The sequence below is a fragment of the Melopsittacus undulatus genome, chromosome 4, assembly GCF_012275295.1.
Source record: "Melopsittacus undulatus isolate bMelUnd1 chromosome 4, bMelUnd1.mat.Z, whole genome shotgun sequence".
Classification (NCBI taxonomy): Eukaryota; Metazoa; Chordata; class Aves; order Psittaciformes; family Psittaculidae; genus Melopsittacus; species Melopsittacus undulatus.
Genome location: NC_047530.1, coordinates 95,723,681 through 95,744,458, shown reverse-complemented (window position 1 = coordinate 95,744,458; position 20,778 = coordinate 95,723,681). Strand labels below are relative to the sequence as shown.

Here is a 20,778-nt window from a genome sequence, read left to right as displayed (position 1 = left end):
AGCAGCACTGGAAAAGAATCTGACAAATATTTTCAGATATGAGTGGTAACCTAATCAAAATACAAGTGAAAAAAGCAAGGGGAACAACGGATAGTCTCTGGCGATGGTCTGTGATACAAAAGCAATATGATTAAAAATGAAAGCATCTGCTAGTATGTTCTCCTAATATACATCGTCTTTAACACTTCTTTAAAGATTATTTTGCACTGCAGAAAACATGTCAGTGTATGTGTGATGCAGTGAGCAGCATCCATTTTTGATCGCATTATAGAGAAAGTGAGACAGGTCTCATACATGGCAGCAACCTTCTTACAGCTTTCATGTGTTCTTTAATTGATTTTTTCACTAGCATTGGCGGTATGATAAATCTGCATGCTTGAAACAGAATTATGAAAATACTGAAAAAATAATGATTCAAGAACCTATATTATGCTATCATTAACAGCAATATTTGAGAAACTACGAGATATTATTCTATGTACAAGAGAACATGTATATTAAATTGTAAGTAATTCAATCAATATTCCAGATTTTTTATTCCAAACTCCTAGCCTAGTATACAAGAAACCTATACTGTTCCAAGAACAAAAAGTTCCTTCACTGTTAGGAGCTGTATAATTTCAAAAGAACACCATTAGTAGATCCACCTTATCAACACATGAGAGAGTAACCAGATGGCTAAGGTACACACTTCCACTCAGAAAATCTGAGTTTCTGTCTACACCACTTAAAGCACCATACCGTAAGTAGATCTACTGTTTTGTATAGAGATGTCTGGAAATCCAAAATTCAAAAATCCTTATTCTCTTATTATGTCTCTTTATTATCATTGGCAAGAACCTTAGGTTTTGCACCTCAGTTTATCACCCATATGATTTATTTCACTACATGCTGGGGAAAAGCTGCCCATCTATCACTAGACAATGGTGAAAAACAGAAAAAAAGAAACAGCCTTCCCCCCACCATCCCCCCCCAAAAAAATACCTACTGCATGACACAAAACATAAAACAAAACATCTGAGCCAGCCTGATGCCATCTACTCAATAGGACTGGCAGGTTTACCTTCATGTGTTATTTTTAAAAATCAAATACAAACTTGCACCTACAGAAGTGTGCACTGAGACACTATGCACGTGTGTAGATGTCACAGTATCTGCACAGCATTTCTATGTGTCTACCCTATGTTAGATGGATATTTAGATGCAGATCTGGTTTTGTAGCACTGGACAGATAATCAGGTATCTATCAGGTATCACTGGACAGAAAATTCCTTCTAGTCTGGCACATAAAGAAGAAAACAATTCTGTGGTGTCTTCCATGCCAAAGTAGTGAACTTTTCACACAGTCAGAAGCACAGTTTTCTGTTTTATCTTTGCAGGGTCAGAAAATCTGCTTTCTGCAGCAATACCCATGGGTGGAAAACATGTAAGAGTGCCCATGAGGGCTGAGAGCACAGCCTGAGTGGAGCCAACTCAATGCCTCCCAGCAGCCCTTCATAATTCTCAAACAAGATCTTCTTACTGTAAAACTTCACCAGCCAGCCCAAACCTCTGGCATGGCACTGACACCTTAATCATGGGCAGCACAGGTTTTTTGTATTAGTGAGACATGCCAAAAACCAAAGAAGCAAGACTCCTCTGGGCAAGCAGCATGCTGGCCAACTGGTGGGCCTCACTGGATGGAACATTACCTGGAAAGTAACACATGCCACCAACGTGCTGCACAATTACAACAGGACATAACCACCAGCACACCAGATGTGTCTCTGTTTGCTGTGTGGTTCCAGTGAAGACACTTATCTTTTTTATTTTTCCATAGAAAGAATGCTGTCAAAGCTGAGGAAATGCTGCACAAAGTAACTATCCTAGAGTTCACCACTTCACTAACAAAAACTTCTCAAGGGCCTTTCCTGCACAACCCATCCTTTGTGTCAAATGCAAATTGCATTTTATTTGTGTAGTGGTTTAAAACCCCACCTCAGTCTCCCGTAGTACCACACACCCCTTTTCACACCTGAAAGTGAATCGGCTGGATTTATCAATACTAAGGTCTTTCTGAAGTTTAAAATGTTCAAAGTCGACTCATGCAGGCACTGTATCCACATAATCTATGATAAGGTGGCCACAATATCTTAAATCAATTTTTACTGGTTTCAGAATAGAAATAGAGTAATCAACATTTTTATAGAAATTTCTTTGAATATTCCTTTCCTTTGTGTGGCTAAAAGACAATCGCTTTTATAGCAATATTATATTCTGCTTCATAAGCATACTGAGTATCAAACTGATCTTTTACAGGAAACAAAATTACAGGCATTTTATAAAAATTTAGAAGCAATAGCTCTTCTATAACACCTGTAGAATCTAAAAATGCAGAGGTGTGGTATACTAGATCTGAAGTGCACTGTGCAATTTCATTTTTTTGCAATAGTACTATACTTTTGATACTTATTCAATATGCAGGTCACATCTGAATGGTTCTAATTGAGTCCTAATGGGCGAATCAGCATTTAGCCACAGCTGCATTGCACAGGGAAATTATAATCTCTCTTGCTTTTTAATGTCTGAACTTGCTACACTGTACTCTGCTTTTCAGTTCCCTGTAAGAGTATGTTACTTGTATGATGGGTTTTTTTAATTGTGTTTAATTCCCAGACAGATTGAAGAAGATGTTAAAAGGCAGTGAATTGTGACTTAAACTTCAGAACTGAAAAAAAAGGTAGACTTTCTTATTGGATTTGTAGGCAGAATTAAAGAATTATTGAACATAGCAAAGTAGTCAGACATTGATTCTGAACAACTTTTGTGTATTTCTGTTCTTTTCTTACTATTTCAAAATGTGTTTTGAATCACACAGCTGGAATATGGGTGCCTTGGAGAAAACCAGACCCATTTTCTTCACTAATACACTATTGGGGATTTTTGAATAATATTTAGAGAATGGAACCTTTGTCTTCCTGTGGGAGATTCATACCTCCCTGCCAGTGCAAAACACTGCCAGAGCCTGCCAGGTTCAACTCACTGAGGCTGTGCTTTAACATCCATTTATGACAGCACTGTACTGAGATAAAGCAACCATTGTCTCACTTGGATGCTCCTTCCCATCTCTGTAATGCAGAAGAGGCAGATGGGAAAGGACAGGAACCACATTTGCTTTCTCTAGTGACCACAATGACAGAACACACCATGCCTAGAGGCTCCTCTGTTGCTATGTTAATGCTGCAGAGTCCCACAAGACCTTAATCACTTCCCCACTTTCAGCTAAAAGAGTGTTTCCCAGTACTGCCAGTGGTATTTTAGAAGCATGAGGTAGGGGAATCGGTCGAAGGACAGACTAAAATTGTTTTGGGCTGCTTGGATATCTGTTAAGAAGGAGCTAACCAGCACCAGGTTTTGTTCAGTCTCATCTGCCATCCATCCATCCATCCATCCATCCATCCATCCTGTATACTTAGTTTCACAAACAAAATGCAGACCATGAACGCCTTGAGTTCCCAGAAAGGGAGGGAGGTTGAGGAGGGGGGAAGAGGGAGCATGGAGGAATTCCAGGGAAAGTGATATTACAAATATACATATTTTCAGCTGCAAAACATTAGTAGACCCTGTAAATGCATTCATTTAATTGCTTTTTTGCACTGTTTCTACTCTTCTGACATTCTTTTCTCCTATTCACATTATCTCCCAGCTGATACATACCACACTCTTCTCAGCACACTCTGCCAGGGCTGAGACCCACTTTTCCCCTCTACTTTACACATCCTTGCCTTCAACACCTGGTGCTCTGCTTCTGCTTGGTTTTTAGCCAGGGTCCTCCTTCTCTTTTCTCTTCTATCAGGTCTTACTGTTCATGATAGAGTTGAACAGAGTCTTGGGTGACATGATGTTAGTGTGTGGTGGCTCTGCCTATGGGTGGGGGATTGGAACTAGATGATCTTAGGGTTCTTTCCAACCCTAACTATTCTATGATTCTATGAAAGGAAATTTCTCCTGATGACACTTCTCATTGATTTGCAGTCCAACGGGCTTTCCTCATTTCCATCCTTTTCAGCTGTAGAGGTTCTTCATCAGAAGCAGCTGAGCAGGCTCAAATATAGAATCATAGAATAGTTAGGGTTGGAAAGGACCTTAAGATCATCTAGTTCCAATCCCCCACCCATGGGCAGAGCCACTACACACTAAACCATGTCACCCAAGGCTCTGTCCAGCCTGGCCTTGAACACTGCCAGGGATGGAGCATTCCCAGCTTCCTTGGGCAGCCCATTCCAGTGCCTCACCACCCTTACAGTAAAGCACTTCTTCCTTCTATCCAATCTAAACTTCCCCTGGTTAAGTTTGAACCCATTACCCCTTGTCCTGTCACCACAGTTACTGATGAAGAGTCTCTCTCCAGCGTGTGTATAGCCTCCATTCAGATACTGTAAGGCTGCTATGAGGTCTCCACACATATGGAAGCTATTTTTTCAGAAACACCTCAATTTCCAGGTTTTTCTACAGGTTCTGGTTCACTTTCTTTATGAAGACCATAGATAGTGGTAAGAAGCAGGCACCTTATGAGCTTGAACTCTTTTGTGCAAAGACAAGTGATGTTGTCACCTACCCCTGTAGCAAGTGCTCTACAGACTTTTAAAACACTGTTAAAACTGCTTAAAAAGAAAGTTTCTCAGTGTAGGTGGAAACTGAAAAGTTTCTCCTCAGGGGAGATGTATGCAAAGCATTAAAATAGAGGGTAGAAAATGTAACAAGGAGCAGAGAGGTGCAATAGTTACTCCCTAGCAGTTCTTGCGGAGCAATGCAGAGGGGCTACCAGCAAACGGACAGTTAGCAAGAGTTTCCTAGATCACCCTGAACATCATGAGCCATCAAGTATGGAGGGGTTTGGTTCTTTTTCTTGCTGTTTCTACCCAAATAGGAAACTGTTTCTAAAAGAAGAATCACATGAATTTAGAGTCATTTTAAAAAGAGGAAAATGGTAAGAATATACCATAGAAAAGAGGCAAATGTTAAACATATAAAGTAACTAGAATCAAGGAGTGACCTTAAAGAGACCATGACTAAAAGGGAGATATTTTTACAGCTTCATGTATCTGCTGCTTATCAAACATCTTCAATTAAGTAGTAAGGTATAAGGGCATTACATATTCTTGTATCTTCACCAAAGTGTAAGTCATCTGTAAAGTAAAGCAAAATTTGCAAATTTATCCTTATTCTTCAAAAAACACCAAAAGATAAATATGAAGACAGATTACTGAATGTAGGTGTTTCTGAAATCCAGGCACTGTGAAGTTGTGCATCATTATCTGACACATAAGAAAAGTGATTTTAGCGATCAATTTATTAACTTCAAAATGTATTAATATTAGTAAACACTCAAAAGAAAATGAGACTAAGATGCAAAGTCAAACATCATTATCACCTGATTCCCATGAACGTTAGCTTAGAAACTGAATATGTATCCAATCATTCTGAATTAATTTCCTTCTAAGTTTTTTCAAATATCTCAAAAGCAATTTAATAAAACAGTCTGATGCCATGATCTAACAATGTAATCCTGTAGTAAGAAAACCCAAGCCAGTGCAAAAGTATTCCTTGCAGGAGCAGCCCCCTAATTTTTTTTTCTGTAACAGAAGAACGTTTCTATTCATATTCCAAATGGTGCTGTCAGAAATTATTTGAGTATAAATTTGTTTAATGCTGCAAATGATGGGAAGAGCTTTTCTGCTTTCAGTCTTTGAGCTCTGGCACACAACAATCCAAACAAGTTCTAAATGTCAAATTAGTCATAATTACATTAAATACAGATTACAAGAATATATTTTGATGCAGAATTCTTTGTTCTTAAAGTTTACTGATAATTTTAAATATTATTTAAAATATCCTGGAAGTTTCGTGGACCTTCAAAATTCAAGGAACATGAAAAAGAGTGTGAAAAGATGTGGAAAATTTTATGCCAGTGTGTCATAGTTTCCAATGCTGACTTTGTAAGCCTTAGTCTGAAAAATAAGAAAACTCCACACGGTCACAGGCTATCCAGTTTTGGACTTCCTCCCTAGTTTTTGCTTTATTCAAAAATCCTAGTTATATAAATGTACCCCCTCTTTAAACACGATTTGTGATTTGAAGAATCTTCATTCTGGGTTCTTTTGTACTCTTTCCTTCCTGAAAAATCATGATTTTTTGCAACATGTACAAGTTGGAACTTCACAACACTAATGCCTAGAATCATCACTCACTTTTTTAAAACCTAGTCAGAAACTAAAATCACTCTCCCATTGTTAAATACCAGCTGCTAACCATTCCATAAATCTTTCAGAGTCCCTAAATTGTCATTATTTGGTCTTTCTGCTTTCATATTAGCTGTTTCAAATACAGGGCTATATATTGTAAGTTACATAAAGATTATTTAACAAAGTATTTATAGGTTTTGGTGACCAGCTCCCACAGGAAGTCAGCAAAATATCTCAAACAGAGAAGACAGCAAGTTTTCTCCCAATACAAGCTTTTCATATTAAAATTACTTACACATATATACACATATGTAAGAGCAGACCATATGTGTCATTACATACTGATAGCTGCAGCTCTAGCAATGCAAAGTTCCCAAACTAGACGATTATAGCCAGTTTCACCTGTGTTTGCCTGGCTGTCACTCAAGATACACAGCAGTTAAAAAACATCAGCTGACTGTGGGTTGTAGAGCATTTGATGAAGTCATACGTTGTGCTTTTCTATTAATGAAGAACTAAACTGGAACAATCAGTGAGAATTTCACAGAGAGTCAGATTTAGACAAGGCCACATTTATAAAATGGGTGCTCTACCTTTCTGGCAGAGTGGAAGAGAACAAAGCTCAGTAACTCAAGCTTTGCAGGAGCACTTGTCTTCTAAAAAGTAAAGACTTTTCACAGAATAAGAAAGACCTGAATTAACTGCTGGGAACACTAATCAATTTGCAAGTAGCATTTTCTTCTGCAAATACTTCTTCCCATAAACCCAAAATGACTGAAAAAGATTAAAGAATTAAAAAAGAAAACCAAACAAAAAAACCAACAAAAAAACCACCTCTTTTGCTCCTGCTGTACATGCACAACAATTCTGTGTACAAACCATTTTATCAACAACAGAGCCTATGCTGGTTCCATGAAAAGGTGTATCGCATTAAAAATTGTATGTACAAGACATATGAAAGCAAAGCTGAAAATTAATCAAGCAGTAACAGTTTGTCCACAGAAAAGGAAACCCTAAGCCCATTTGATTTTGTTGGTCTCACATCTACAAGACATCTCACAAATTTAATATCATGACAGAAACAGTAAAATATTTACATTCAATTTTGGGTCCAGTTTCTTTTCCAGGAATTTTTTATTATTATAGATTTTTTTTTTTGTAGATTTTGATTTATAAGAAAATTTATTCATAAGACATTAATTTATAATGGCCATAGAGTTACCCTGTGTAATACTGGTTTTAGTAATCATGACAGAAATGCAGCAGAGAGGACAATAGATCAGACATGTTTGGTCCTCACTGACCAGAATAAATCCATAACTCTATTATTCCTTAACATTATTAAAATGAAAAGAAATTAAAAAAATTCAAAGCAGAAACAATCCAAATCTAATTAAACCAGGAATTCCACACTGATTTAACCATCCTGTTGATGATGCGAACCATAGCGCTCTCAGCCTGGAAGATATTTATGGAAGTTTTGGGGAAAATAGATCTTTCTGCAGCAAAGACTAAAACTAGCAGAATATTATTGATTCTCATGAGAAAGTGTGAACAAGGTTAAAAATCAATATTGTAAAGGAGCTTTTTAAGAAAGGGACAACTCTTAGGAGTCTGCTGCCTTGGAAAGCTGAATACATACAATTCCACTGAAAACAAGGAAATCCTGTGAGAAAGACAATAGAGCAGAGATAAAGGGCTCCTTGGGAACAGGCCAGGAGGAGTCTGAATTTTGAAGTTGTCTATTTCCTCCAGGTTCAGAAAGGGAAGACTTCATTAACTTTCTATGTAAATGCAGGGTTACATTAAATATAGCTGGCTTTAGCATAAGTTTCCATGGACCTGGAAAGGTCCCAGTTGTTAACATGCTACTTGGGCCAATGGGTGATGCTAGTGACAAAATAAGATAAATTTCCAAGGAGATACATTGCAAGCTGATGAGATCAATGTATAACTAATGGAAGTTCTGATTGCAGAAATGAAAGATGACTAAAAATAATTATTAAAAAATAAAGTAACTTTGATTTCCAAAAAAAAAAAACAGAGAAGTACACTTTGTTGAAACAACTAAATCTGTCTGGATAATGCCAGTATAAAGCTATCAAATATAAAGTGACATAAAAGGAAGCACAGAAGTACACGGTCATTCCCAACAAGACATGACAATGGTGTTACATGAGGATGATTATGCCAGGACTGTTCTGCTGGTAGATTTTCATATAGACGATGTTGCAACTTAAGAGCTAGATATAACCCACAATAACCTGAGTGCATTTTGCTAATGCTGACTGAGCTGTTATGGCTGTATTCAAAGGCTTAACACAGCTAAAATGAAAATCCATTAAGTCTTTAATGAAATTTATAGAAACAAGAAACCCAGAGGCAGACAAAGACCAATTTACTAAGTGTCAGGTTTCCCTTAGTAAAATGAAGCCATCCTCTTTCTTTTACATGATGCCATCTGCTCTGAATAAGCATGCTCCTGGGGGACCCAGAGGGAGAGCACACAAAACAGGAACAACAAACCTGTAGATTGCTACAAATGTAGTGACTGCTAAATTTCAATGTAGTATTGCCTTTAGTTTAAAATTATCAGCAGATGGCTTGCACAACCTGTCAGTTAACATATTGTTAGGAGTAATGAAAGCTGGCAGCCATTCCTAGAATAGCTCAGTGGATGCCATTAAATATTTATCAATCTTCCCATATCTAAAAACTCACAGAATTTGCCCACATTAAGGAAAAAAAGAAAAAAATAAATAAAACCCACAACAACAACAATCGAACAAAAAAAACCACAAAAAAAACCCAAAAAAAATTCCACTAGAACAAACAAATGTAATTGCAGATTCTCCATTAGGGAGTTTTCCTGGTGCCAGTTCTGTGTATAAGCAACAAATTTAGGATTAGGGAATCTGGCTTGGAAGTTTGTGTTGCATTGCTGGAAAACCACATCACACACTGTGCTGAGGAGGAGGCATGCTGGAAAGAATTTAGAAATCCCAGAGGTCCCACAAAACCAGTGCTTAGAAGAGTTAAGAATTTCAGTCATTTCATGTATTTTAGGCCTCTGAAATACCAAAGGGTAAAATCTATCCACAATTCACATTAGTGTGGCAAATGCAGAAACACAGCTTTTACTTGTAGGGTACTCTATTTGAGTTACAATTAAACATTAATAATCAAATAAAATAGGCACAAAATTCCTACAAAAGGTATTTTAAATTAGTAATTAGTATTCTTGAGACCTGCTGTAGAATGTTTTCATTTTGTCCTGTGCATTTCTTTTTATTTCCTCCACTGTTGCTGTGCAGCTGGGCTACTTCGCTTAACAGTTGAACTATTTTGGCCCTCACCACTTGAATGTAATCTACATTTTTTAAGTCTTATTGTCTGTATTCATTGCAACACAGTCCTTCAAAAAGATAAGATTGAGAACTATTAGAAACTTGCAAATACCAAGGATTGATTTCTCATGCCTGATAGGGTAAAAACTTGATTTTCCATTAAACGTATTTAAAAGTCCCAGTATACTAAAACATCTGATAAGCACAATATGAGTAGGCAGGTTAAATATCTGCCAAGATAAAAACAAATAACTATATATGTTGTACAAAATTTTATTATTAAAAAATAAACACTAAATTACATATGTTTATTTGATATTTAAAGCTGACAATTTGTTTCACTTGTTCAGAACTATCCAAGGAAAATGTTGACATTTGCCCTAAATCCCTAGTTTGCTGTGAGGGAGTAAATGACATATTTCACTTGTGCATTAGATTGTCTGGGTCCTGTAGTATATAAAAAGCAGATTAGAGAGCAGTCTGTATGTACCAACATCATGTTTTCAGTGAAGGAGACTACTCACTGGAGCAAATAAAAAAACTTAAAACTCAGCCTCTTAACAGCATTATTTTAATTCAGGTGGCTCACAGAGTATCTGAAACACATCTGTACAAACAGAACACTGAATTTTAAAGAGACAATAGGAAGAAAAGCAAAAAAAAGATCTGTAAGAATGAGGGTATCATCCCCAAGGCTCTGGGTTATATTTGGTCATAGCACATGAACTCTCCCAACAGAAAGTCCTCTACCAACAAAAATTCAGTCTTTTTTAGAATTGTACCATGCATTATTTATGGTGTTATCGTTTCCTTCTTTTCCCTGTCCAATTAAGTATTCTTGAACTTTAGAGCGTAACACCACGTTTTTTTGTTGGGTCTTGAAGGATTTTTGTGGCTCTGTTCATGAATAAATTCAGGAACATAAGAAACTGAGGAACTCAACAATTAGGTCATAAGAGATTTCTTTTTTTTTTATGTTTTTTGTATTTTTCATCCTAACACAAACCACCACACTGGTTCCAAACGAGATATATGCATTTGGGTGCACAGATAAAATGGGTATAATCTGACATTTCTAGACAATAGCTGGATTTCTACAACATAACATGAAATCTGGTTCCAAGGCCAAGAATCTCTTGAATATGATTGTGTCTTTGTTGAGCTTCAGTTTGAAATAACACATATCCATGAATTTTAATCAAGTAAAGCCGAATAGAGTCACTTTCGTCATGCTAAGTGATACCCAGATCCACAGACACTCCATATGAGCATGGCCATCAGTCAAAAGGTCAGCTATCCCAGCATCCATCATATGAAAATGTGTGTGCTCACATACACATGTGAATGACCTGTAGATTCACTCTTTCGCATACAAATAATAGTGGGAAAGAATATTAATTTTACAAACATGTTAAAACAGGAAATGCCAGGATCTTTACTTGGCATGTGGTGCAGTACGAAAAAAGTTGTTTAGAAACAAAGAATACTTTTAAGTACTTTAGAAGGCAACTGGTCATATTACGCAGGTGTATTATGCAGAATCGTAGAATAGTTTGGGTTGGAAAGGACCATGGCTTGGTAATTCCAGTCAGGTAAAAATCAGTAGTATGAGAGACTACTTAAGGAAAAGAAAATGAACTTTTATCAATTAATGCTTTATTTTTCTGGAGTAGAAATATAATACTTTCATTTAGGTTTCTGTAAGAGAGGCACATTATTACAGGTTATTAACTTATAAGGAAAAATTTCTAAATGGATTTATTTTCTAAGTCTGCATGTCTGAAGTTTAAAACCTCTTCTTCCTTCCTCTCTAATACTGAGAAAAATAAGTGAAGATAAACTATAGATTTAGCAACAACACCCATTTTATGGCCATCTTAATTTATTAAGGAGAGATGCTTTTTTACATTTTTATGTTTTAATTGCACCAGAAATAGCTACAAGTGGTCGTATCCTGTAATTTAAATGATATGACCATTGTCAGTAAAGCATTAGTCACTAAAGTGAATGTGGAAAGCCATGCTGAAAAATAGTACTTACTATATTTATTGAAATATAAAGAAAAAATAGGTAATAAATATTGAGTGATTTTATCCACCAAAGTTACTTTATTTTGCTTGTGGTCAATAAATTAGAACTGGACACACATTCATATGGAACTCTTTATGAATCTTTTAATACAGAAGTGGATTAGCTACTAATACATATGCAAAATTTATCAGCATTTTTATATTAATTAATTGACCCATATAAAAATTCAACTGTTTTTTTCTTTGTGTTCTCTTTCTGTTTTACAAGTGTATGTCCCGGTGTAAGGATGGCTGTTATATCTGATTGTTGTCCATTATTGCCTCTTAACTTTCACACTTTCCATCAATTGGAGAGCAGCATAATATTTTTATATTAGTGCCCATTGTTCATTCAATTTATAGTTTGCTTCTGCATGTAGATAATAGTACATGACAGTCACTCTGCAGTACAAATTGCCTTAAAACGTTGATTAAACATTTTAAATGGCATGGCATGTGAGCAAAAATAGAAATATTCACAGTAAGTTAAATTTCAGTGTTAGTCAATGGTTGGAGGGTGAGAAAGGGAGAGAAAGTGTCAGCCAATAATGACTTTTTCCTAAAAAGAAACTACTCCCACACACAAGGCAACTGGGTTTGGGAGACTAATTTAAAAATAATATATTCATCTTTTTCATCCTAGAATAAATATCATTAGCTTTCAGATACCATTATAATGATAGACTAACAATAGAACTGACTGCAAATGTATATTGCATCCCTGGAATGAGCTTATTTTTGAAGCCATGTGAACCTTTTGAAATTACTAGGATGTGAAAGCGTATTTGCATGTACAGTTTTGACCTCTTCTCTTGCTCTTTGCCCATTAATGTACCTCAGCTGGCTTGTCGTTTAATGTTCCAAAACTTTCAGTAGCTTTCAAAGCTTAACTTTTCTCAAAGAAAATATTCTGCTTCTCCTTTCTCCTCCCACTCTAAACTCTTCACAAACTTGCTTAGAAATTTAAAGATATACTACTCCAAAATGGTCAGATGGTATTGGACTCAAATTTGGATGTGAATGTTTCATGAACTGCCAGGAAAGGAAACAGTGTCTCTCTCTCAGTGGAAGTTTAGGATTTCTTGTAAACATTTAACCTTGGTTGTCAACAACATGCTGGGTCATTGATTTGAAAGGCTTGAACAAAGATACTTCTTTTTAGACATTTGAAATATATACTACTGCTTTCACTGCAAGAACCACACATGCTAAATACTGTAATTTAGATTCAAAAAACTGATAGAAACAGGTTTTTCTGAAAGAAGTTAATGTATGCTTTTATATAGTGGAACCGCAACTTCAGTGACACTTGGCATCATTTCTATAACCTGGTTTTTAATTGCCTACTCACAGGTAACTCTGGTCACTTAAAGAAAGAGCCAAAAAAGTCTATTTCATATCCATTCCTGAACAGTATCTAATGCTATAAAATTAATGCAGAACATACTGAGAGCAGGATTATACAGTTTGAATATTTAGAAGATTTGAGAACTTCTCATATAGATATGGACTTCATTGGCTAATGCCAAGTGTTAAAGGACTGACATTTGCACACTTGAAGATTCATAGTGCTGAGAGGGAAAAGAATTAGGCACAAACTGTGTGCCTCAGGACCCTGAATAAGTACCCAGATCCAGCATGAAATTCAAATAAATGAGCATCTGAGTATAAAAAAACAAGCAGCAATACAGAAGTAGAAAAAAACAGAAATGCTGTATTCATATATGTACCAATTTTCTGCAGAGAAATACACATGCATACAAACACTAGCAACTTTATTTAACTTAATGAGAGTCCTGTATACAAAACTAGATCTCCTTTTTCCTACTGAAATGCAACACTTGACAAGTAGGTCACTATACTGTTAAATTGCCATGTAAGAACAAAGGAGATGAAAACTTTCAAAGCACATTTTCCTTCGCTTCTTTCTAACTGGCATTATCTGTTCAGCTCATGATAGCTAAAGTAAAAGGCAATCAAATCTCTCAAATTAAGTTACTCTTTACCTTTGTAGCTATCCCCACAACAATCTATCATCCAGAAGCATCATTAGCATCAGACATGTTGCACTGGCAGAAGATATTGTTTATTGCACTGGACCAGAAAAGATTTTAATTAAACCATTTAAGCACACTAACAGATCTAATGACATCCCAGAAGGCAGGGGATGTTGGTGTTGGGGAGGAGGGAGTGTTACATTTACAGGTTGTCTTTCAAATTTCCAAATTGGAACAATTAAAGCAGAAGTTTATATCAAACATCTTTAACCTCTTTGTAGCCAAGTACTTACCAAGAAAATTTCTGGGGCTCTTTGTGTCACTGGTAAGTGTTGATTAATACTCTACTAGTCTTTGTCTTTGCCCTATTAAGAGGTGGCTCTCAAGTTTTGGGGCTGCCCCACCTTCCACCCCTTCTTGGAAGTCCTCATCCACACTTACCATGCTGTGGCTCCAACACAGATGAGGTTTATGCTTGGAATGGAGACATCTACTGACATAAACAACTATATGTGCCTTTCTCTGGTGGCTGTAACAGCTTCTTCTGTTTCAGTCAGCAGTATCAGCAACTGGTCTCTTCAATACGAAACAGTCATGAAAGCCAAGCTCTCAAAAAATTTAGATCTAGCATGTGTGTTTTACGGTAAGGCATCTTCATTGTATTGAACCTTGATAACACTGCTGCTTACCTAAATCACTACAGCTGTATATGGTGTTCCTTCTCCTATTTGTAGTGACCGAACAATACCTTAAAGTCTATCTTTTCACAAAGTTATTTTGGCCACTGAAAGGCAGCAGCCATGCTCTTGCTGATGAACTCAGTGATTACCCACTATTAGTGTTGTTGCTTACTATGACTGAGCTAACATGATTCAGGTTAACCAACTCCTCACTTTCAAGATACCTACAGTTATACATACAACACACTTTTTGTGACTTATTAAGAGTATCTACACCAGATAGCTGTAACCATTGTTATTAAAATGAAGCTGAACAGTGGAACTAAAGCACTATGTCAAAAATACAGAGCAATATCAAGGAAGGTACAGAAAATCTATCCCACTACCCAGGGGATACTTTCAAAGTTAAGTAGCTCAGCAGATTTCTGCATGGGCATACAATATTGTTACTTCAATGTAAATGTGCAAGGAGCTTATGAATGAGGTTTATTTCCAAATAGAAGGTGGCCAGATATCAGAGCATTTGGAGTTGCCAGGCATGTACAAAGTCACATTTGTTTTCTAATTCCACAAGGGCCTTTATTCTTAACATTAAGATTAGCTACTTCTCATTCTTGTGATGAAACTTAGTGTGTTTATAATTATACATATGATCTTTCTTAATATTTCAAGAATACTCTCACATATAGGCTTTAGTTTTAAGACTGCTGTTGCAGTTTTAAGATTGCTAACACTGTGCTTCTACCACAGTATTTGTTCTGAGAGGAGGAACAATTCTCACACCCCTTCTGTACAGTCTTTTCAGGCTCAGCTGTTTCCCAGCGCTTGTTATAATTATTAGTTTTGTCCAGATGCAGGAAAGCAGAAGGCAGCTGCTTCTGCAGGAAGTGTCAGCAGGGAGCACTTTTGCACAGTTCCCAGGCCCCTGGCTAGCAGGAGAGAGCTGAAATCACGAAGCCCCTCACTTTCCAGGATTCTCCAAGATTGATCTCATTGCTCCCAACAGCCTGAGAGACATGTGGAGCCTCTGTATTCATTTATTTGTCCTGGATAGCAGCATTTAACTAGGATTATGGTTACTTTCCCCTAGTAACAAGGGTCCTTGCTAGACTCGCCTATTAGTGACCTGAGAATTGATTCCTGCTGTACTATTTCCTGTTGTCATTTTCAGCCTCACTCATGAGAGGAAGACGGAAACTCTTAATTCGCAGAAAATAGAAAGGACTTTTGTTTTTCAATGCAGTGCACAGAGCATCATCCACAGAGGCATCCTCTTCCATCATGCCAAGACAATAATCTTCCTACTAAGTCAATATTCAAATACTGAAAATATCACCACCAATATAATTTTAATTCTTGCCTCCCTCTGCTCCCCCCCATAAGAAAATTAGATTAACTGAAGGGCATACCTGGGCAAAGGGGAAATGTTCCCCCTTCTGTGTTCCCATTAGACACATGCTTGCTAGCACTGGCTCTCATTTAGGCACAAAGACAGTGCATCAATGCTTTACGAACCTCAAAACTTCAGGGGTTTTTTAGTATGGTAATTTTTCAGACATACCTCGTCCCTAATCCAGCTTCTTGTAAAACTGCTGGTGACAGCAAGGAGAAGGTAGAGGAGTCACAGTGTCCAGAGAATATACCTTTCCAGGAGGTTTAAAGCAGCTGGGGAATACAGCTTCAGTGTAAGATTTCACAGAAACCCACACAACTGAAGATGCTGCCAGGGATGGGACTGGATCTCCTCACCAATAATTTTCTTCCTCCCATCACTCTCTTTTTCACCAGAAGCTACCCTTGGTTCAGGGGAACTCCCTTGTTAATTTACAGATGATTCAATTCACAAAAGCGTCAAAGAAGCACAGGAATGGGAGAGACTGTTCCAAGGCAGGAGTGGAGAGAGAAGGGAAAGAGCAGGAAAGGCCCTTTTAGTAGCTGCAACCACTGTGATGTTCAGGTGCTTCATGCTCTTTCCCCCCAGCCCTGCCTGGTGACACCTTGCTGGCATCAGAAAGCAGGCACCAGAAGGGCTCCCTGCTAGCTGTGTTTTATCAAACACCCCCCTTAGAAATAAGATATGAGGTAATTACCATAAAACTTGTTTAGATTATCTAGAGGCAAGAGATGCTATAAGAGGATCCTGGAGGAGCCCCATTCTCTCACCTCAATAAGAGCCTGGAAGATCATCTATGATAGAAAGGTCTGCTCACTTAAGGAAATACCAGGTAGCAAAGACAGATTTTGTAGGAGAAGATGAGCTAGAAAGAAACTGCACACAACCACATGGCCAGGGAAAAGTCTTTGTTTTCACAACAGCATTGTTTTAATAAGCTAGACACAGAAGGGCACCACTTGACCCAATTCACCTGCATACAGTTATTGGAAAAGGATTCAGGTAGCTAGAAGAAGCAGCTGGCCTCAGACATGGTTGAGCCCTCCCAAAGGGCAAGGTTATTAGAAGCAGCTGATAGAGTAAATCCTTTTAGATGTCACTACTAAACTGGGTCCAAAACTGGTCAACAGCATAGTACATTCCCACCTTCAGCTGAGTCCTGGGGAAAGGTCAGTTCCTGAAGTATCAGTTTTGCTTACAGCAGAGCCTCATGCTGAGGACTTCTGCAGAATGTCCTGTTTCTTGGAGATCTTGGGTCACTGGTATCTTGACTACAGACTAGAAATATTTTCCAAGCCATTAATTCTTCAATGTGGCCAAAAATGGAACTTCTGACACTTCAATATTGCCCTTTGATCTGAATCAGAATGATTAGTTGCAAGTTTCCCATAAAAGTAAAAATAAAATGCTTTGGAACCACTAAAGCAGTAGCACCAACATGCCTCATCTGGGCCTTTTACTTTATATTAAAAACATCAAAATAAATTGATTAAACTTTGCCAAAATGTTTTACAGACTCTTAATCACTGATGAAGTGAAAGCAGTCCTGCAAAACAATGTTTTAATTGCTGAAGCATTTTTAGAGATAGATGGCTCTGCTAGAAGACTTTCAGCTGGCTCTTCTGAATTCTATTTTCGCAAAAAAAAGAAATAAGACTTCCTAATCTTGCAGCCCACATCATCAGCAGGCTCTGCTAGTTTTTGCTGAGGCTAAATTTCTAGTTGTCATAGTTATTCTATGGTGATTTGCTTCCTTTTTCAAACACTAAAACCCATTTTAATTTGCCTAAGCACATAGCAGCGCATTACTATAAAAATATGGGAAGTGGGTTTATTTTCTGTGTTCCAGTAAATGTCCTTGCAATGACATGAAAACATAGAGCTCAGCCCACAGATCACTATGTTGTTATTGAGAAAGACAATTCAGTTTTTGAAAGAACCCTGGAAACATCTCTTTGTCAGGTTAGCCTGAGACTAATAGGGACACTCATGTTCTACAAAAAAACAACATGAATTTTCCCATTGTGTGCACTAAAAAGCTTTATGTTGCAGATCAAGCTTTACTATCTTCAATCAAGGCTATTTCTACAGACAGTTTTCAAGCAAAGGACCATTCTTTCAGCATTCCAGACTGAATACAGCATGTTCAAAAAAAAAAAGGCTTGGATAGGCAAGTGTGAAAGACCAGTTCCTGTGGTACAGAATGGGCTGGAAATCCTAGGTCATAAATAAATCATAGGCAAACCCACTCATAGTGTATATGAGAACAAAAGATCAACTAGTTTAGTCTTGCACTGGAGCTCTTTCAAAGCAAAAACTGGTTAACCTTAAATGTGTGCACTATTGCAAAAGGCAGCTTCCTCCAGATAAACCACAAGGACTCACTGAGCTGCTACTGCAGAAAAATATCTTTTTAAAAAAAGAAAAAAAGAAAAAAAAAAGGTCAAGTTTCTGACATCTCAGCAGTTAAATAAATGTGGAAGAACAAACAGCACAGGCTCCTCGCCTTGGAGTTCTGGCAAAACCATACAGTAGTACAATATGTATTAAAGCTAATCAAATCCTTCATTAAAATATTGTTTTTTCATTCAACACAATAAACATCTCCATCAACAGTACTAAAACAAACTTAGTTGTCCTAAAAAATGTAAAATGCTCTACTGTTCCTTCCAGCATGACAGACATCTAGATTTCAAACCCCTGTGACATGAACACAGCTCTTAGTAACACATTAGACAAGCAGTTGTAACTAAACCATATCTGAGGACAAATACCAGCAGCACATCCTGATGGCTAACAAAGAATTTCATTCCCACAGTTCTATTTGCAACAAGCATTTCCAACATGTATACCCCTACCTACCAGCACTGCTCTCAACACAAATTCATTTGTACTTTTGTGAGGTCTTACTGATATTTATATCAACAATTCTGGCACTACTAGCGTGACTTATCCTGAATGCTTTCACTACTCTGGAAAAGCATCGGGGTCCAAGCAGTGAGGAAAAGCCCCAGTGAGTGCAAAGCCAGAGTGACTCTGCACATAACAATAGGCCTCGTGTCACTGCAACCACTCCCTCATTCAGCTCCAAAAGGTCAGAAGTATATTAGAAGTGTTAAGCACCTGCACTGGATTACCAGCTTCAGGTTAGATAAAACTGTATCATCCAGTTCTGGCTGGTGCAACTCTTAACAAATAACCTTGTCCTTACAGAGCAGGTTTGCAACAAACAGGATTGCTGCTCATCTTTGCTTCCAGGTTAAAGCAGTAGGCTCACCTATCTGAAATGACAGCAGCTGTTTCTTATACCACTTCTGTTACCACAGCTTTAGTTTCATTGCAGAATATCAACATTTGTGTTCAACAAATATGATTCACCATGTTTTGAAAGTAACAGAGACATAATGACACAGGCAGCATAGCATGATTCACCTCAGCCTTGAAACTGCAGAGAGCTATGTTTCACTAGAATTATTCTACCAACATTTGTTCCCTCTGAGATATTTGAAACAGTTATTATGAACCAAGAAGACTGTAAAATAAACATTTACAAGCAAAAAATGACCAATATAGTTTGACAATTCCCACCACAAACTGCCAACCCCGAAAAAAAATCAACTGATGATTTTTCTTTTTATTTTTTTCCCACTCTCAATTACACTTTCATTGAAGCATATTTCCTTTCCTTCTTCCTTCAGATTTGCCTTTGTCTTCACCCATGCTTCCGTTGCTGATCTGTTTCATTTATTATCTGGAATACAGATTTGAATGGTGTTTTTAAATTTTTCTATGCTCATTTTAAGTTGTATCCTTTGATTATAGATATGGTACCCCTCAACCATATTTAAAAAAAAAAATGTAAATAATATTTCTTTTTTTAGCAGCTTTTTTCTTTTTCTCCTCTTTATTAGCAATTAATCTATTGTGTATATAATGGTACTGCAGGCAAAGCTAAATTAAAGCCTCATTGGGGTAGTTATCATGCAAAGTTTTAGCAAGGACTTTTTCTTCAAAGACACTGAAACCAGAATAAGCTAGAAAAAATGTAGAAGAATATAGGTAATAAAAATATTTTTTTAAATACTATTTGAATAATTGTATGAATGAGAAATGAGGATACCAACCACGACTCAGAAAAACAGTAAAGCATAGACAATGAATGCTTCTTGCTTTCATTAAGAATGACTGAAATACATGCTTGTATGCTCTGTTGATTCAGATCCCACACATCTTGCCTCAGGTCACGTGAGATTTCAGGTTTGGTCATAAAGTCCTGCTTCCTCTCCCAGAGAAGCTTACACTTGTGAGTAATGCCACACCTGAGACATGGATCATAGCTCTGAAGCCTGACTTCTCCTGTTTATTCATAACAGATCTAAAATTCACTGCCAAACAATTTCATTGGTGACCCTGCAGAGATTCTTTAACCCTTATCCTCAGCTTTCTGGATGGGAATATTTTATTCCTAATGCTCCTTCCAACCTTTTCGTCTCTAATGAAACTATTCATCAGAATGACACTTCTTTAGCAGGAGTCCACACATTTGTAAAGATGAACAGACACCACCACCTTGAATTATATAAATCACATATTAGTAAAAGGAGAAAGATGTAACTGAAAGGCTCTGTAAAACAAATAAATTGGATTTGATTTAAGGTAAAGTACAGAGAATCAAAAATCTAATATCTAATGCAGTTATACCCTGTTAATCTACTGTGCAAACTGGTCTCACTCTAAAACCATTTTGCACAAAAAGTGCTCTTGCTACCACTAGATGTCAGTTTGATACTCTTCAAAATGGATAAATATCCTAAAAATAGTAATCTCTGTTCACAATAGAAACATATTTCATTTTTATTCCATTCTTTCTGCTCCAACTTTTAATTTTAAGAATTCCACACATTATTTACCTTTTTGTCACCTGCGTTTTTTCCAACCCCTATGCGGCAGAGTTCTCCTTTATCAAAAAAAAAAAAAGTACATAAAATTTTCCTCTATGCATTAATTCCATTATTCACTCAGTCTGAGATGCTCTGACACTATCTGCCAGATATCATAAGTCTATAGC

The 20,778-nt window shown here is 37.1% G+C and overlaps 2 protein-coding genes across 5 annotated transcripts in view; one reads left to right on the top strand and one right to left on the bottom strand.

The window, feature by feature from the left end:
* The window catches only part of LOC106023338 (B cell linker), a 102,004-nt gene that overhangs the window by 10,109 nt on the left and 71,117 nt on the right, over nucleotides 1-20,778 (top strand). The window lies entirely within an intron of this gene.
* Nucleotides 1-20,778, bottom strand: part of LOC101867685 (DNA nucleotidylexotransferase) — a 196,407-nt gene that overhangs the window by 150,999 nt on the left and 24,630 nt on the right. The window contains exons 6-7 of one of the 2 annotated variants that reach the window (XR_004549562.1): nucleotides 20,621-20,667; nucleotides 16,387-19,461 (exon numbers count right to left, since the gene is read on the bottom strand). The exons of the other annotated variant lie outside the window; for it this stretch is intronic. The gene's annotated coding sequence lies outside the window, so the exon portion shown is untranslated. Of the gene's footprint in view, nucleotides 1-16,386; nucleotides 19,462-20,620; nucleotides 20,668-20,778 lie in introns of those variants that run through there. 2 annotated transcript variants of the gene reach the window in all.